Source organism: Amblyomma americanum, chromosome 9 (genome assembly GCF_052857255.1).
Source record: "Amblyomma americanum isolate KBUSLIRL-KWMA chromosome 9, ASM5285725v1, whole genome shotgun sequence".
Classification (NCBI taxonomy): domain Eukaryota; kingdom Metazoa; phylum Arthropoda; class Arachnida; order Ixodida; family Ixodidae; genus Amblyomma; species Amblyomma americanum.
The window spans coordinates 147,734,986-147,752,241 of record NC_135505.1 but is presented as its reverse complement, the minus strand read 5'-3'; positions in this window follow the sequence as shown (position 1 = coordinate 147,752,241).

The following is a 17,256-nucleotide window of genomic DNA, read 5'->3' as shown; positions in this document are numbered from 1 at the left end:
CGAGAAAGAGGGCTTCCGTATGCGCCTTCTCAAACCTTTCGACGGCCGGTGACTATACCGAAGTAGCATATTCTTTATGACTCGCAGTATTTCCGTGCACTTTGGCTACAAACGGTGCGGCGGAAAATAAACAACAGAGCAATGGAATGGCACCTGATATGATGTCAAAGAGGAACAGGATCTTTGGCCTGAGTGGTGCACAGTCGTGCCAAAAAACAATAAAAATGCCTTTGTGAGCAACCTCAATTCAAAGAAGTAGATGGAATGCTAAATCCATCTGATAATAACTGCCACGTGAGTAAGTACAATTTTTGCTAGCGCATAAAATCATTTCCAGGGCAGTTATTTAATAGCATAGCAAAGCTTAACAACAAGGTGATTAGAGAAGCGTACAGCTGAAGCATGGCAGAATGGCAATCAGATTTGCCGAGAAGCTAGATGGTGCTGGTTAAACAAGATGACACGGCCCACATGAAAAAGCCTGCACAATGATCAAGATGATGTCTCTCTGCCTCTACATCACTGCCAGGAATTAGATGAAGATGACGAAGAAGCCGAACTAGCACCAGCTGCCGTGGATTCTTCCACAGCGATTAGTTACATCGTGTCCCACAAGCATCGTGTGGGTAACGACAGACGGGCCAAGCGAATATACACTGTCTTTGTATTTCTGGCTGTAACATTGGGAAGTCCACGTAGTACTGCGAACCTTGGATGCAAAGAACGCCATCCACGCGGCGGTCGGGTTCGTTAGAAGTGGTCTAGACTGTCTCATTTTTTTATTTTTTAGTTACATTCTCTACCGAAGTTGCTGTACAGAAACTAGGTTGCCCACAATCCATTGAGCTAGTTGTCTCAAGGTCACGTAACGTCTCTCGACTGATGAATAATTTATTTGCCATCTTCTGCCACTCTATGCAGGTTGCTGACAATCCAGTGGCAGCTTGCCACCTGTCATGGTGGATAGGTTGTGATGGCGTCACGAGGTCATGTTACCTCATGTGACCAATCAGGGTTGCCCATTAGGGCGGGTTATGATGATGTCGCACGGCCATGCCATGTCTCTCGACTAATCAGCGAATTTCATCTCGAACTTTGGTGTAGGCCTGGTGTGACAGTTCTAACGATATTGCATTAAAAGAGTTTCGTGGGTGAATCTCGTCTAGTGCCACGTATGCTGGGTTGCAGCAAGAGCCGGTTGCTGAGAAGAGAGCAGGAGACAGAAAGGAGAAGTGGAGCCGAGAGACATAAACGCAGGATTGCCACTACACGAATCAAGGTGAAAAACATATTAGTGCGAAAGTGACAGAAGAAGAGGCTAAATCTTCGTATGGCAACTTTGCTTGGCGCCAGGAACGCCGGGATGAAGCATCAGTGCTCCCGAGCTTCTGCCGCGGCAAAGCGCTGGCAGGAACGCCGTTCAAGACAGCGGGAGAGACTCGAGAAGCGAAGAGCATTTTATGTAGCGACGTCTCCCAAGTGATGGCCGGCCAAACCTCCACGACGCCCTTCATCACTCAAGCGCGGAATAATGTTTACCAATTCAGCAATTTTTGCTTGCAGAGGACGTAACACACAAGGTCGCCGTCTTTGGCAGGGGACACAGAATACAAATTCGATGAGGCGTGTATTTACGAAAAAGGCTTGGTGTGCTTGAGTGGCAACGAAAGGCCAAGCTTCAAGCGTGCATTGCTGTAGTGATGCTGTCGAGGCGTAGCACGAATTAGGCAGTAGTTATTTTCTCCGTTGTGTGGCGTTTATTGTTAGAAATTATACCCGTCATCATAATTGAAGTGATTTTTTTAAAGTTTGAAGTTTATTTTCAACAGCGTTAGCTCTTACTCATCGCGTTTCTCGATTTTTTGTGGTCTGCTACCGCCTCCCTTCAACGTGAAATTTTCTAAGTCCGAGGAATTCAATATGCCGGCCCTTATAGTAAATCGATATAGCAATCCAGTTGGTGATTGATTGGTGACGTAATTAGTATATCGAATTAGTGATTGATTGGCGACGTCACTGATATATCCAATTGGTGATTGATTGTTGACGTCACTTATAAATCCAAGACGTCAAATTCGTATTTCCATTGGTGTTCCTCACTTTATTTTCATTCATATTCTAGTATTAATTTAACTGTTGGTCACACAACCATACAAGTTGTGGATACAATTTATACTCTTGGTGTACATTTTTATAAACATATGTTCTGGAATCTCTATGTAAATAACGTTATTTCTGGAATTTCAAAGACCATGGGTATACCAGCTAAATTCAAATATTACTTACCTTCTGCTGTTAAATTTAAGTTGTTTAATTCGTTATTTCTGTCTAATGGGAATTACTGTTTTCTTGTTTGCGGTAACACTACATTAACACATTTACCGTAAATAAAATTCACACTCTACAAAAGAAAGCCGTTCACTTCATCTCAGGTGTTGAGCCAAATACACACACCAGAAGCCTTTTCACGAAGTTCCAAATACTTTCCATACATAGCCTTTATTATTTCATCTTGGCCAGAAGATATAAGCAAGATCTCCATAGCGATGAGGCCCTTATTCCATTCCTAGCAAACTTAAGTTTAAGAGAAGGTAGGTTGACATCTCGGTTGCCAGAAATTTGGAAGGTGCCTTTTCTCACGTACAAATTTTAGCCGTCAAATGTTAGAGTATTCCCTTCCATCGTTACTTAAGCATCTGTACAGTCATAATATCAATTTTGAAAATATTAGCATGTCAATGTTGACCTTTTTTGCGTCATAATAGAGATGTTACCTTCACTAAGAATTGTATAATGGTGATATATCTTTTTCTTTCTATCGTGTATATATGTATTGTGCTTATGCAATCTTCCGGCATGAAAATGCAATATTCTTATTTTATTTTGTTAGCTTCAGTTCATGCAGTCACTTTGCACTTCTATTTTCTGTATAAAGTTTCTCCTGAAAATTAAGCACTATATATGTAAATATGCTGTACAACCGATGTATGCCTCTCACACAGGGGTTTGAACCTCGTCAAGCGAACTATTTTTATCTTCTGTTCCAGCCCCAGCCGCTTTGACGGATATAAATCAAATCAAAGTCAAATGTCAATTTTAGTAAACCAAACAGCTAACGCTCGTTACTTCAACGTCTTCCAGACGGTGGCGGCATCTCTTTAACTGACATGAAACATGCAAATGCAATACGGTTTTAATGCAAGAACAGGCCCTGCAGGTAGGTACTCTAGTGGGACCGCTTTTTATAAGTTCGTTAATGTAATCAAAACTGCTAGCGACAGCGAAATCAACCGCTACAGTAGTGAACTGAAGCATACGTGGTAATCACCATATAATTGGTCAAAAGCTCACGTTGATGCGCAAAGTGAAACAAAGCATGCATGAAGAACAAGCGTAGCAATTAAGCAAGAAAATTAAATATTTCTTATTATGGTTTAGAAATGATCATATGAAGTTGGCTTTTAACAAACGACAGATAATGAGATGCTTTATTTTCATAAGGTAAAAAATTCCTAAGCTTGATGTATAAAAACACACGGATTAAAATATAGCAGTTCATGCGAACATTTGGAGGAAAAAACTATTTTTACTAATGAAGCGCGTGACATTTGGATTCGTAATATCAGAGTCGGTCAATGCTTTTTCTGATCAAAAAGCTCACCGTTTCTCTGCACGCATGCCCTATCCGGAAGGTCGACACACTCCGGATCCTGGGCCTACGCATCCGGAACAACGGCCGGAACACTTTCACTACTCGGAAACTCAAACGGGTGACGGAAGCGATCTCGCGCCTCAAACGCAGAGTTCCCGGCAAACACTATAGCTTCGTTTACATGCACCCGACAGCGGCGGATCGAGTCAGGGGATCGAGTTGAGCAATGTCAGCCCACCTCAGTGACTGCGCGTTTACATGAACTCGATTTTAGCGAGTCGAGACTGATTCAACTGCAGTGACACCAAGCGTCGAGCAGGAAACGAGAGAGGGCAGTGGCAACCCCAAGGATCGTGGGTAAAAAAAGCTGTCTAGGAGGCACGACGGTGCGAGCGAAAAACAGGTTCGCATTCTTCATCTCTCCGCCCACTAACCCGACTCTTCGACTCGATCATGTTTACATGCTATCTGCCGTTGGGGTCGAGCGAGTCAACCCTCCCACTGCAGCGGAGTTGACTGGACTCGCTCCCTCGACTTCCGGACCCGACTATGTAGTGTTTATATGAACCCAGTAATCGGTTTTCAACTCAACTCCTCAACTCAACCCCGTCATGTAAACGCCGCTTATGGCATCAAGGAACACGATTTGTGCTGTCTAATTCATGTCTTCATACGCAGTCATTTCCTCTACACAATCCCATACCCCCGACTGAACAAGAAGAAATCACCACCCTAAATGCTGTGCCCCGGAAAGCTTACAAGGTTGCCCTACACCTCCCCCTTGACACCTCTACCACTAGATTTCTCCAACTTTGCCTTCAAAACACCACACATGAAACCATACAGGCTTGCAGACAAGCATACTACACTCGCCTAGCTCCGTTTTTCACAGGACGCCAGATACTTGACAAGCTCCAAATCCGCTATTACCAGTCCCACACCCCATGCGCACACAGTTCCTAGTAACACCCTTCCCTCGCAACACCTATCCCTCGGCCCGCCGCATAGCCCGTGAAAAAGCTATCTGCAAATACTATGATTCGGTAGCCGACGCCGTATGAGTGGACACGACCTGCACGGGTGAAGACGCGGCAATTGCAGTCGTTGGCCATACACTCCAAATAATGGCAGTTCTCCGCTTTGTTGACATATCCACTCAGGAATCCTCAGAAGAGGCGGCAACCGAGCTTGCCCTCACACACAGTACCGCCCTCCTAAAAATTGCTCTCCTAAACTTCACACGAGGGCGAATCCACGAGACCGCTTACCGCGTTCTCAGCTCCACCCCTCTTTTATCAAGTTATCAAGTAGAATCAGCGCCTCCGATTAGCGAATTGCAGGAACGACGACAACGCTAATAACGTACTAATGCGTTTAATAACTGCGGAGCATTCCAATAGCTAGAAATTGCTGTGCTGAAATTTATAACGAGACAGCACCCATTACACCTATAGGCCACTTCCTCAGCATCATCATCACAAGCCTTACTACGCCCTCTGCAGCAAAAGTTTTGGGGGCGCTTAAGGTTTGCCTTTAGGGAACGAGATAGCGTTATTGGGCCCCTTTCGCATCGTCTACTCAATTACCTAATTTCTAATTAGCATACTCATAGTCTCTCATGTACTCATTAGTGCATATCTCTGATACACTTCCCTAATCCAAAGGCCTCAACGCATTCACTCGGTCAAGCTTTATTAAGCTTGATCCAACGAGGTTTTACGGCCTGTGGTTTGCGTGCCCATCTGGCAGTTCGAGTGTCCTTTGTTCGATTCGCACTTAAAGACAACGTGATCAGGTTTTCTTTTCAGGTAATTTTATTATCTCTTTCCTTCTATTAACATTTTTCCCTCACGGCCACTGACGACGCGGACACCGGCTTTTTTGCTACACGTTTAACGCGATCGCGTTAAAACGTCCTCTCCGATATCTCTCCAACTAAGGTGGAAGCTTGGGCATGTTGGTTTGTCATTAACGCTATAGAGCCGTGCCTGTGTACTCCTCTCGTCAGTGTCTTCTGCGCTGTAGCGATAATCTCCAATTAACCCTGTGCTGTGCCTGCTGCGGCCAGCGTATTCCAGCAAACTTCTTAATCTCATCCGCCCGCTTGACTTTCCGCCAGCTCCTGCTACACTTGCCTTCTCTTGGAATCCAGTCTGTTACCCTTACCCGACCATCGGTCACTTTGCCTTTGCGTTACATGACCTCTCCATGCGCATTTCTTCTTTTTGGTTTCGGCTAGGATGTCGTTAAAAATCCTGACCCACTCTGATATTTTCCATTCTCTCAACGTTACACACTATTTTCCTTTCCATATAGCTCGCTATATAACAAGGTAAAGAAATTCAAATAGAAAATGATAAGGACCCCCAGGCCGCCTTCTTGTCTCCTGCCGCAAAACTTGTAGTACGTAAACGCTGTCTTTGTCACCGCAATCCGTACTCAACGCTTGCTTCAGGAGCAAGTGGCGTATGATCACTACGCTGAAGCCGCGGCCACACTACGGCGATTTCAGTCGGTAGACCGTCGGCAAAAGGGTTTTCTGCGTGTTCTTTGCAAAATGTCACGGCCTGCTGGTGCCTATGGAATGCTGAGGGACGTCCTACGGCGGTGTCGGCGGCACGTCGCCGGGACCACAGCAGTTGTGCGACAGTCGCCTTGATCTTGTTTCATGCAGACGTAGTTTTCTGGTCTAAAATCCTTTCGGAAGCCCACTCGCGAATATTGGGCAAGCTAACTCTCATTCGGAAGTTGTTATAAAAAACTATGAAAGCTTTATTTCGGTTTCCGGCTCTTCTTTTGCAGCCAAAAATGTGAGCAATAGCTTGACTGGGGTTGACATCCACAATTTCAAAAAATAAAGGAGGTGGGGGGGGGGGGGGCAGTTTGTTGGCATAAAGTAGGCAGGTAAAAACTCTATTATTGAACCAAGTGAGGGAAAGCGTTAGGGGAGATTTGGTTGCCTTGGTTCTTAATCGCGGTTGGAGACCTTCTTCCCCCATTACACCATCTTCTTCTGTGAGGCCGGCTCTGAGCTAGAGACTGCGATCTCCCAACCTTCTAGGTCTGTGAGGTTCCAGCGAGATGGCAGTTGGAGTTCTCGGCATATGAATAGTATGTGTTCAAAGTTTGCTCTCGGAGCCCCACAAAGAGAGCATTCGGGCTTGTATTGACCCGGGTGTATTAGTGCCAGATAGGCCGGTGAAGGAAACGTTCAGGACTGGAGTTGCCTCCATATAGTCTGTGGTCCCTTCGTGAGGGTGTGTTGTGGTGGCGGATACGTGTGCCTTTCCTCCTGTTATTCAGTAAGGTGGTTATATAAGCGCGTGTTCTAGTTCCTACGCCTAGGTCAGATAGGGCGTTTAGTATGGCTTCGGGCTGGACGTTGTCAAACGCTTTCGTGAGGTCTAGGGCTAGCAGTGCTCTCGTGCGCTTGCCGTGTCTGGGGTGTAGAATTTCTTCCGAGATTTGAAGCATCACGTCCTGTGTGGAAAGGTTGCTTCGAAATCCCAGCATCGTATGGGGGAAGAGGTACTGTTCGTGCATGTGGGTTTGGAGACGGCCGAGAATAACGTGTTCGAAGGGTTTTCCTACGCATAAGGTGAGCGAGGAGGAACGGAGGTTCGCCAAATGATGTGGTTTTCCTGGCTTTGGAATAAAGGTGACCTTTGCGTGGGCCCATTCCGGGGAGGGTGCCCTCCCTCCAGTGTTGGTTGAACAGATTGGTTACGGCGTGGAAAAAATTTTCGTCCAGGTTCCGTAGTTTTTTTTGTGATTTTATCTGCGCCCGGCGCCGACATGGTGCGCAGTTTGTGCAAGGGTGCTCTCACTTCCCACTTCGATATGTCGTCGTCGAGCTCGGGGTTCGAAGAACCTCTGTATTGGGGAGTGGGGTTCTAGCTGTGGTTGTTAGATACCTGTGTTTTAAGTTTTGTATCGGGGTGCTGTCGTCCACATCTAATTTGTGGATGATGTGGGCGACGTTACGTTGTTGGAAGTCTTCAGTGTTTTCTGGTTCAAAGAGGCAACGTAGAAGTTTCCGCGTGTCTTTCAGTACCAGATTTCCTTCCATGCTTTTGCAAATCTGGCCCCACTGTTGGCGAGCTGGTTAGGTGTGCTGCACGTGTTTCGATCTTTTTTACTAAGGCCGATATCCTTAGTTTGAGAGGTCTGTTGTTTGTTTTTGTGCCATCTTTTTTGCATACTGGAATGTGCTTCCCACATGTGAGGAAGTCTGCTGTCCACGATTTCCTATTCCCGATTGCTCGGGACATAGGATGTGGCACTTCCGACGTCTTTCGTGAGCGTATTCATCCATTTTGAAAGGCTTCTATCTCAGCAGGTGATTCCTTCCGGAGATTCCGGAATTTATCCCAGCCTGTGTTTGTTAGTTCTTGTTTTACGGAGAGAGTGGTTGACTTCAGTGCGAAGGTTGTTTGAATGATGTAGTGGTCGCTACCTAGGGAGGTCTGCGTGTTGGTCCACTGAAATGTGTGATGTTTTTGGTGATGATGAGAACGGGGGTGGTGTTTAGCTGCACTCTGTTTCCTAAGCGCGTGTGCTGTTGCGTATAGTTAACGAGGGTTAGGTCCTGGTTTTGCATTAATCTCCAGAGTTGTGATCACTTTCTGCAGTTGTGCGTGTAGCCCCAGCTTATGGGCCTCGCGTTAAAATCTCCTAGGATTAGTAGCGGGTTTTTCGCGCTGATCTTAAGCGCTTTTCTAATGACCGCGAGGAGGGGGGCTCCGCAGCTTTTTGGGGCGCTGTACGTGTTGAGGATGAATAAGCCAAGGCTTCTTCTAGTTTTGGGAAGGAGCTCTATCAGGTGCGGTGATGCGAAAGCCTTTAGCGCGGTGTTGCTGCTTGTGTCGCTGACGTGCGGTTAAGATGTTGATTAAAAACTACGCGATTGTTTGCGCTCCTTCAAGTTTCTTTATTAGACCGAATCTAAATCAGCTGGGTGAAGGTCTGCTTCTAGGTCTAGCAACTACCATTTACCTTTCCATAGCTTACTTTGTCTCCAAGCGTGACTGGCGTCCACCCGCTTCGATGTTTTCTGCTCCTGAAATTTCCTCTCTTACACTAACATGCGATCTGTTACGTATTTCTTTCGCGTATAGATACACGACGTCATCAGTTTGATTGACAGTTATAGTGTTACACTTTTCTACGAACATCCCCGCTGGGGAGTCATGAGCCTAGAGTGGTTTTTGTCTTAAAACAGTCCGTCTTCTATGGTAGCGTGGAGATTATGTGGCTACTCAATGGTTTCATTATTTATTTGCGTCTTCAATATACCTCTGCTCCAATTCAGTGGCTTCATTACTTCACTGCTTCTTAGTGCTTCATAGCGGAAAGTAGAAGTTGTAATATCCAAATAACCAACGGATGCCTTCATCACAACTTTTCTTGCTTTTCCGCGCTTTCCACTCCTCGTTTTCAGTGCTTATGATTGACAAATTAAAGGAGATTAACCAAACGGTTCGGCGAGTAATGAGCGTTGGCTGGTTCGCGAAGTGACTAGAGTGTAGCAGGGTGTTCATTTGGCGTGGCTGAGTTGAACGGAAGCCGCGGTGAAAACCGTTCGCCACTGGCCAGGCCGAGCCGACTCTCGCTCTGAGCTATGGCAGTAGGGCAGAGGAAATGCCCATTTCCTTCTTTGCACCAGGAGGAAGGGAAGTCGTGTATAACCAGCAGCCATATTTACTGCTCCTTAATGTATTTCCACTCATTGCATAGTATTGTATTTATCCACTCTCACCCACATTTTGGGTTGCTTTGGAGGTCACACTGGATCCAGGTATCTATTTCAGTAGACGATTAAAATCAGCAACACCACCGTGCGCAAAAATTCAGTACATTCCCCTGGTGGCGGGAAGGCGGCGAGCATCTTATATTTAACAAAAATTGCCTAGTCACCGCCTTTAGCACACATTATAAAATCTTGGGGTACTTCTCCGAATGCCCCTGGGCAGTCCAGTTAGCCCGTGCTTTTAAATGGCGTGTTTTTGACTTTCATCAAACAATGTCTCTCACGGAACGACACAACAGACACCCCCATGACGTCAGTGCTGTTAAACTTCAAGACGTCTTTGTGAAGCTGTCTGTCAAGTAAAGGGCTTTTCCGCATGCTCTTGAAGCCAGCGAAGCTGTCAAATGCTGCGGAATCATTTCGCAAGTTTCACAACTCAAATAACGGCTGCGGTGCATTCAATCAGAGCCGAGAACGTTAGCTAGGAGTTCAGTATCATGATGTGGCCTCAGATACTCCGCTATTGGCGTGTTTTTTATCTCTGCCTATAGAACCTGTGACGAAACGCCGGCAATACAGCGGAAAGTTTGCGCATTTCATCTGCAACCTTGTTCTCCTATGTTTGCCCATTTAGTCTGTGCATTTTTTTCTTGATTGAATTAACCGAGAAGGTTTGCATTCTGTCTCGGGTTGCTGGTTGCGCTTGTGCTATCTACTTAGGCCATCCCTTGTCTTCTATTTCGCTTCGAATTTTTCAGGACTAGGGTGTTCAGTATAGCTGAACAGCGCAGTGTGTGTCATTTTCTTCTCCGTCCTGTGTCCGTGGCGCATTTTTATGAGTTCTTATGCGAGCAGCTTCCTCGTCGGCATCCGTGGCGGTCACGTGTCCTTAACATCTGAGCATTTAGTGGCAAGGCCATTTTCTTTATCTTTAAATTACAGTTCGTTTGATGTGCCACTGAAAGCCCATCGGGCAGTTGGTACTCTTGATGTGCAGTGATGTCAAACTGTGTATTTGAGGCGCCAAAGCAATTGGATCTCCTTGGGGGGCAACGCCAGCCGCTGATGGTGTGCGGAGAGCAGTGAGCCAGGTCGTTACAATGCTCTGAATTCCAGTGCAGGATATCTGCACTCTGCCAGACATCATAAAAGTTCCACCTACTCGCGGTCCATGGCAAGCAATAAGCGCTCGGTGGTGCGTTGTGTAGTGACCTCTCAATCTTGCAGCCGCTCTTTACAGGAGTGGTCTGACAGGTGTCAGTTCTTCATACCAAAACCACAACATTGCCATTTCTCTTTTCTGAATCGTATCTGAGAGCTTTTATTTGCCGTGGTCCTCTACTGCTGAGTGCATGCGGCCACTCTGTTTTTCTTTTTATTTTGCGGATTCCGGATCTCTGTGCGACATTATATCAGACGCACATCTGTCTAACCATCGTACCATTCAATTCTATTTTTTTATGCTTCATGATCGAAGCTGTCAGAATCTATAATGTGGGAAGAGCGGCTCCTTATGCTGCCAAGTTGCCGAGTTGATAACTCACTGATCTTTCTCGAAGCTCCTGCATTTTTCCCCCTCCATGCCATTTCCCGACCCCGTTGGCGTCGGCTGTCAACACACTGTTGCCGCTGAGATGGGCTGCTTGTTCGTCGTCTGTCATTTATCCGAGCGCACATTTCACAAACGCGCCGCTGTCTGAAAATCCTGCCGTCGCGAAAGCTGCGCTGGTCAACTGTCCACTCGTTTGACATTTTCCCCGTTGTTTCGTGTAGAGTTTTTTTTTTCAGTGCCACTTTTCTGTTTATACTTTCCGATCAGCTTGCAATGCTTTGTACATGTCTGTTGGCATTTGTGCAATGTGTCTGTTGTCATTCGAGCACCTTCTTTCTCTTCATAGAAGTGAACCGCGATTAAATGTTTATTTGGTGTTGTCGGTACATGACGCCTGTGTTAGTCACTTATTTCCGTCGTAATGTCATTGCGCTGCTTCACTCTACCTTTCGCTGGTCAGATGTAATTTATCTTGAAAACAAAATTCAGCCCACCTCTCCCCTCCAGCCTCTCTACCTTTCCCCTTACCTCTTTCATTTAATTTCTCCATTCTGCCTGATATCCTTTATTTCCGCTGCCCCAACTCAGGTGCTTCAGTATCGATGGCAGATGCCGGGGCTACCAAAAACTTATCTTTAATTTTTATTATTATTTAAGTAAACCACCGCCACTGCTACTGCTCGGACGAACGACACAGGAGGAGTAGGCACTACAAGCTCCTATAGGGTCCTGTAGCTCTTGCAGTGTAGTGTTGTAGTGTCTTGTGGCGACACTTCCGGCGTCGTTCGTCCGTGTGCGCTGGATTTTGTTTTCGTCATTCGAATTGATGAAGCCTATTTCACAAAGGTACTGCTTTTCAATTCATCGGCTCCTTTATACTCGGGCACATACGACTTTCCAAATGGACGAGCATCTTGCGGGGTGAGGTACTGTACACCCCCATCATTGAAGCACTAAGCTTTGCTCAACTTAACCAGTTCTGTCGGCTGAAGAGGCTTTGTACAAAATGGGTCCGTTTGCTGGGTGCTTTTTGTGTACACTGTGAATTTAGATAACGGTGTGGCACCTACGGGCCAGTCAACGACATAGCAATAACGTGAGAAAAACTTTTTAAGGAGCCCGTTGTCGGCATCACTGAGATGCGACTGTGGAAACAACAGTTCAGTTTCTGGTGCAACCTCAACAGTTGCGCATAATCAGCTAGAGTTATATGAAATCTAGGAGCGCCTGCCTACACTACGGTACCATTCCTGAAAAAGTGTTTTGTTAGTTGCAAATGCTACTTGTCTGAAGGAGAGCAGCATGCCATCATCTGTAGCGCCTGTCACCACATCTATTTGCCATGTGGCTAGATATCGGTTCTCAAGGAATCCCAAAAATTTCAAGCGCAAAAAAATTATTTTACTTGTTGGAATACTATGAACAAGACATTTAAGCAGTGCCATTACTGGCAATTGCTTTCAACTTTCGTTTCCAGTATTCTGTCTGCGGCCGCGTATACTGTGTATGTGTGCTGAGAATCACAGAAAATTACCGTATTTTAACTTTCGTTAGTGACAAATGTACGCTATTACCTCATTTTTTTCATGTCGTTGTTATGTAAACTTTGTCAGATAGGGTTGTTTAATGCTATAGCCTAATAACCTACGTTATTTGGAACTTTGGAACGTCACCAAATGCCGAACAAACTGCGGAAAACTTAAGATATTCATTAAGGAGGATTTTAAATAAGATTTTTAGGACACAAGCAATAACATATCCACACTCTCAACAAAGGAATTGCGTGACATGTTTGATAATGTACTTTTTCTTCTTTTTCTCACATACTTTGTTTTTTCGTTTTGTTTGCTCTCTGACGTGATGTAGCTTAGCGTACATACGTGTCTATATCTGTACCGCCTTCGCCGCAAGCTGTTGTGCTGCTGTGTGTGCGAGGAGGACAGGGCTCCTCAAGCTGGTTTTACCGCTTGTTACCTGGCCTCGTCGCAACATTCTTTTTTGCGAAATAAATTTCAGTTCAATTAAATTCAAAATTCAATCTAGTGAAAGATGCACCTTTCTGTAATATGCATGTCTAAGTGGAATTAACATCATGTCAACTCTATCGCTGAGTCGTGATTTTTTTTTAACAACACAGCGCTACAACAGTGCAACCGCGATAAAGATTAGAAGTTAGCAGCACGCGTTTCACTGGAGCTGCTAAAACACCGACAAAGAGTCAGCTGTCTTAATGCTTGTCAGATCAACATCTGAGTTTTGTTTTATTATCACAATTTGAAAAAAAAAAAGATACGCTAACACTACTCTCAAGCCCATCGATGATTCCCGCACACTCCTCTTCGGCAAGTCTGAAAGAAACAAAAACAGTTCCTTTTTTCAGATCGATACAGATCATTTTCACCCTTGCACGGCATGAGAAAGAAGGCAGGTGGATTGCTTTCTTCGCTCACACTATTCTAATGGCAATGGAAAATGTCCGTAGTTGAGCATTTATTGCACGACATGTCTCCATAGGTAACAAATTTCTTTTCTAAGTTATAAAACAGGCCTAGATAGTTCAACAGTTCAGATTATTTGAGCGAGTAGGTTAGAGCAAAGAGCATGGCTCGTGTCTTACTGGGGACGCATAACTGGAAAGATTGCATTTTTATATTTATTCTTGCTTTTTTAAAGATGGGACTTGTATATTGTGGGGAAAAAGCAGTGATAACTTTATATGCGCAGTATTTACTAATAATATTTCCTCTGTGTTTTCTGTAAAACTATTTCCTCATTACTTTATTAGATGAGATTCTTGCCAACAAAAAATGCAAAAGCTAGGAGCGAAGCCTGAGGCCACTAAACAGTGCTTCGAGAAGGGGACTTAATAAGGGCGTCTATTGGATATTGGGGCTTTTCGAGAAGTGGCTGACCATGTTTTATTTTTCGAAAAAGCTGCAGCTGCAGTTTATCCTACAACAGACTTTGTCCTTTAGAAGGGTATTACTGGGCATGTGCAATCGATCTTTTTTTTTTTTTCTCTCAAACCCGTCAACCGTGCGTTTCTGCCGATAATAGGCGCCCAGTTTTGGCGCTGCGCTAAGCGCCCCGTTACGACTTGATGGGCCTGCTTGTTTAAAACGCCTTGAGTTGACTTTTTTCCAAAAAGCATGTCCTCACAAAAACGTTTCGAACCTGCTATGGTCTAATGCGACAAAAAGTTGAAGTTGACCAACTTCGTGCGCAACGACGCGTGCGCATGCGGAAAAAAAGCGATTGTACAGCGGCCTTGAATGTCTTTCCGTGCGACTTCTGCCTAATGAAAAGTGGAAGTCTCATTCGAAAACATATATTTCACGCTACAGAAGAGCTAACAGGTGACGCGACGTGGTAGTGTGCTTCGAAATACGGGGAAATCGATTCATAGTATGGCTTCTAGAATCGACCACTACTTATAAGGATAGTCGTGCATCATTACCCGAAATCGCAAATTGGAACCAGGCCGCCGCGGTGGCTAAGTGGTTATGGCGCTCGGCTGCTGACCCGAAAGAGGCGGGCTCGATCCCGGCCTCGGCGGTCGAATTTCGATGGAGGTGAAATTCTAGAGGCCCGTGTACTGTGCGTTGTCAGTGCACGTTAAAGAACCCCAGGTGGTCAAAATTTCTCGAGCCCTTAACTACGGCGTCCCTCATAGCCTGAGTTGCTTTGGGATGTTAAACCCCGTACAACCAAACCAAAAACTAAACGAACTGGAACGAATAAACGAACGTCTGATCTTTTCTGAAGGGATATCATATCGCTGAAAAGGCTCCATATTACTTGGCGTATGCCAATGAAAATGTTGACCGCGTCTCATTTATTGTATACGTTTTATATGCTATTAATATTCATATGTTGCAAACTTGAGTTCACGTGCGTCACGTACAGTTTTTCTCACAAGTATACAGTCCAAGGGGTCTGCCTCTGAGCCCTGCGGCGCGGCTCCTTTTTCATACTCAAGGATCCTAATCTCACGAAAGCAGGAGGAATTTAAGTCCTAAACGCTCCCAAGCTTAGTACTGTCAAATGTGCTAAAGAGCCCCGCTACACGGCTTGGAAGCAAACCCCTTGGACCATATATTTTTGACAAGGACTTTACGTTTCTTGCATCATTAGCCTCACCATGCTCGGATCGGTCGAGAACTGCGCTGCAAGGTTCATTTGGTCCGGCTGTTCTTCTCATACTAGCGTTTCAGCCCTAAAATGTCATCTCTATCACCTTACACTCTCTGGTCGTCGCAGAATCACCTGTGTTTTCTTGTGTCATAAATTTAATCACTCTTTCAAACACGAAGCTCCCACTATCTCAAACTATCAACGAATTTTTTGTAATATTACTTAGTTTGCCCCCACTACTGTTCCTCGCTAAACTATTTCCGTTCTGTCAAGTTATGGTTTCATTTGACGCTGGCAGTACATCAGCTAAATCCGATCGTGCTTAGAGGCACAGGCCAGTGCGCCTGCATTTTTCGGCCTTTTTTATTAGTTGCAGCATTGTATTAGCACATTCAGTTTGCGCGGTGTTTGTATTTTACTGGGATGTCACCCTTGCATCGATAAGACGACCATAACGATATCATCGACGTGACTACATCAACAAGGCGCTTTAATCACGTGCTAAATTTTAGTGCGTAACGAGGCCACAATACCAAATAGGGGAAGTAAGCTGCTTTTTTGTGTGTGTGCAACTGGGAGAAATAGTCAGTGTTTTTTTTTTTTTGCTCCTTACTCTACAGTTCTGCATGGTCAAGCAAGAAGCGCTTGGAAGCGATAGAGTTATTTACCCTTTGTCCGCTACATGCCATACCCTCGAGTATGTCGACTTCTTGGCACCATATTCGATAGCCTTGCTGAAAGCAGCACCTCATTTTACACTTGCTGGCTAACTCCCAGGGCTGAAATAATAATAGGAACGATTTAGCAAAGGGGAATGCAATGAGATACCACATCATCTCAAAACATTAGTCGCATAGTCTATAGATGCTCCTTTGCCACACTGTAATTTCTTTTCACCAGTATTGGGGCGCGAAACAGACATAGCAGGGAAAGTAAAAAAATGAAATGAAAAAGAAAGGTACAGAATAAGCTTCTGCCTGTTTACGGTGGCTCTTCACGAGTCGGAAACTCGACCTGGGTGATGTGAGAGCTCTAAGGCAATGGTTGTGATACCACGAGGTTCGAGCCCTTTATGATCACGGTCGCTATTGCCAATGAATTTTTGTACATCACGCTGGCAATATCCATCGATCGGAAAAGCGCGACAGCAGTGAAACCCAACTGTCTGAAATGTTCTTTTGTGAGAAAATTGTGAAAAGCTGCAATAGCAGTTTTTGTTTGAGGCTCTTGTAGGGATAATTCCTTCCCCGAATACATGAATAACATGTTTGAGGCTCGAACTGTGATGTCTCCTTGAAAGTCAAGAATATTTGCAGTAGTGTATTCTGCCAGCAATTGCCTATATGGTGCACAATAAACTACACTTACTTCAAGGCAGGTTGAAGCTATAGTGTGAGAGGTGTGTAAGTGCACAACCCCACCTTTTATAACATCTGATCGCAATCCCTGCGCAGATCTGCTCAGCGCTTGCAAAAGGCATTTCGAAGCGTCTGATGGCGTCTCATGAACGCGCCCACGCCATCACGACGAATGTTGCCAAGCCTGTGTAAGCGCTCTTGCGCTACTTCCTAGTCCTCCGTATATTAAATACGCTGTGAGCATACCAGCGGTTATCTTGCCTTCGCCTTAAGGCCCTAACGGTAACGGAGTGGATTCCAAGAGAAGGCAATTGCAGCAGGGGGCGGCAAAAAGTTATGCGGGTGGATGAGATTAGAATGTTTGCAGGCATAGGGTGGGCGCAGCTGGCAAAGGGAAATGCAATTGGAAAGACATGGGAGAGGCCTTTGCCTTGCAGTAGGTGTAGTCAGGCTAGTGATGATGATGAACATACTCTTCTTTCTTATCTCCCGCAATGCCATATCATCTAATAGTCCACCCCTGAAAAATGTCAATAATGCTACGCGCCTGTCCACCACGAAACAGTCGCAGTGGTAGCTCTAGTTGTAAATTTGAGCACAGTTAGCAGATCACAGTAGTAATAATTTTAGCAATAATAATACTCATTTTGGGTGCTCCGGCTAAACAGTACAATAATGGAAATTAATCGGGATTATTCTCACCCAATATCACACCCTACGGGACCATAGCGGTTACAGCGCTGAGGATACGAAGCTTCAATTATCATCGGCAAGGCAGTATTGACCGGCAATGATATTTCTTTATTCCACG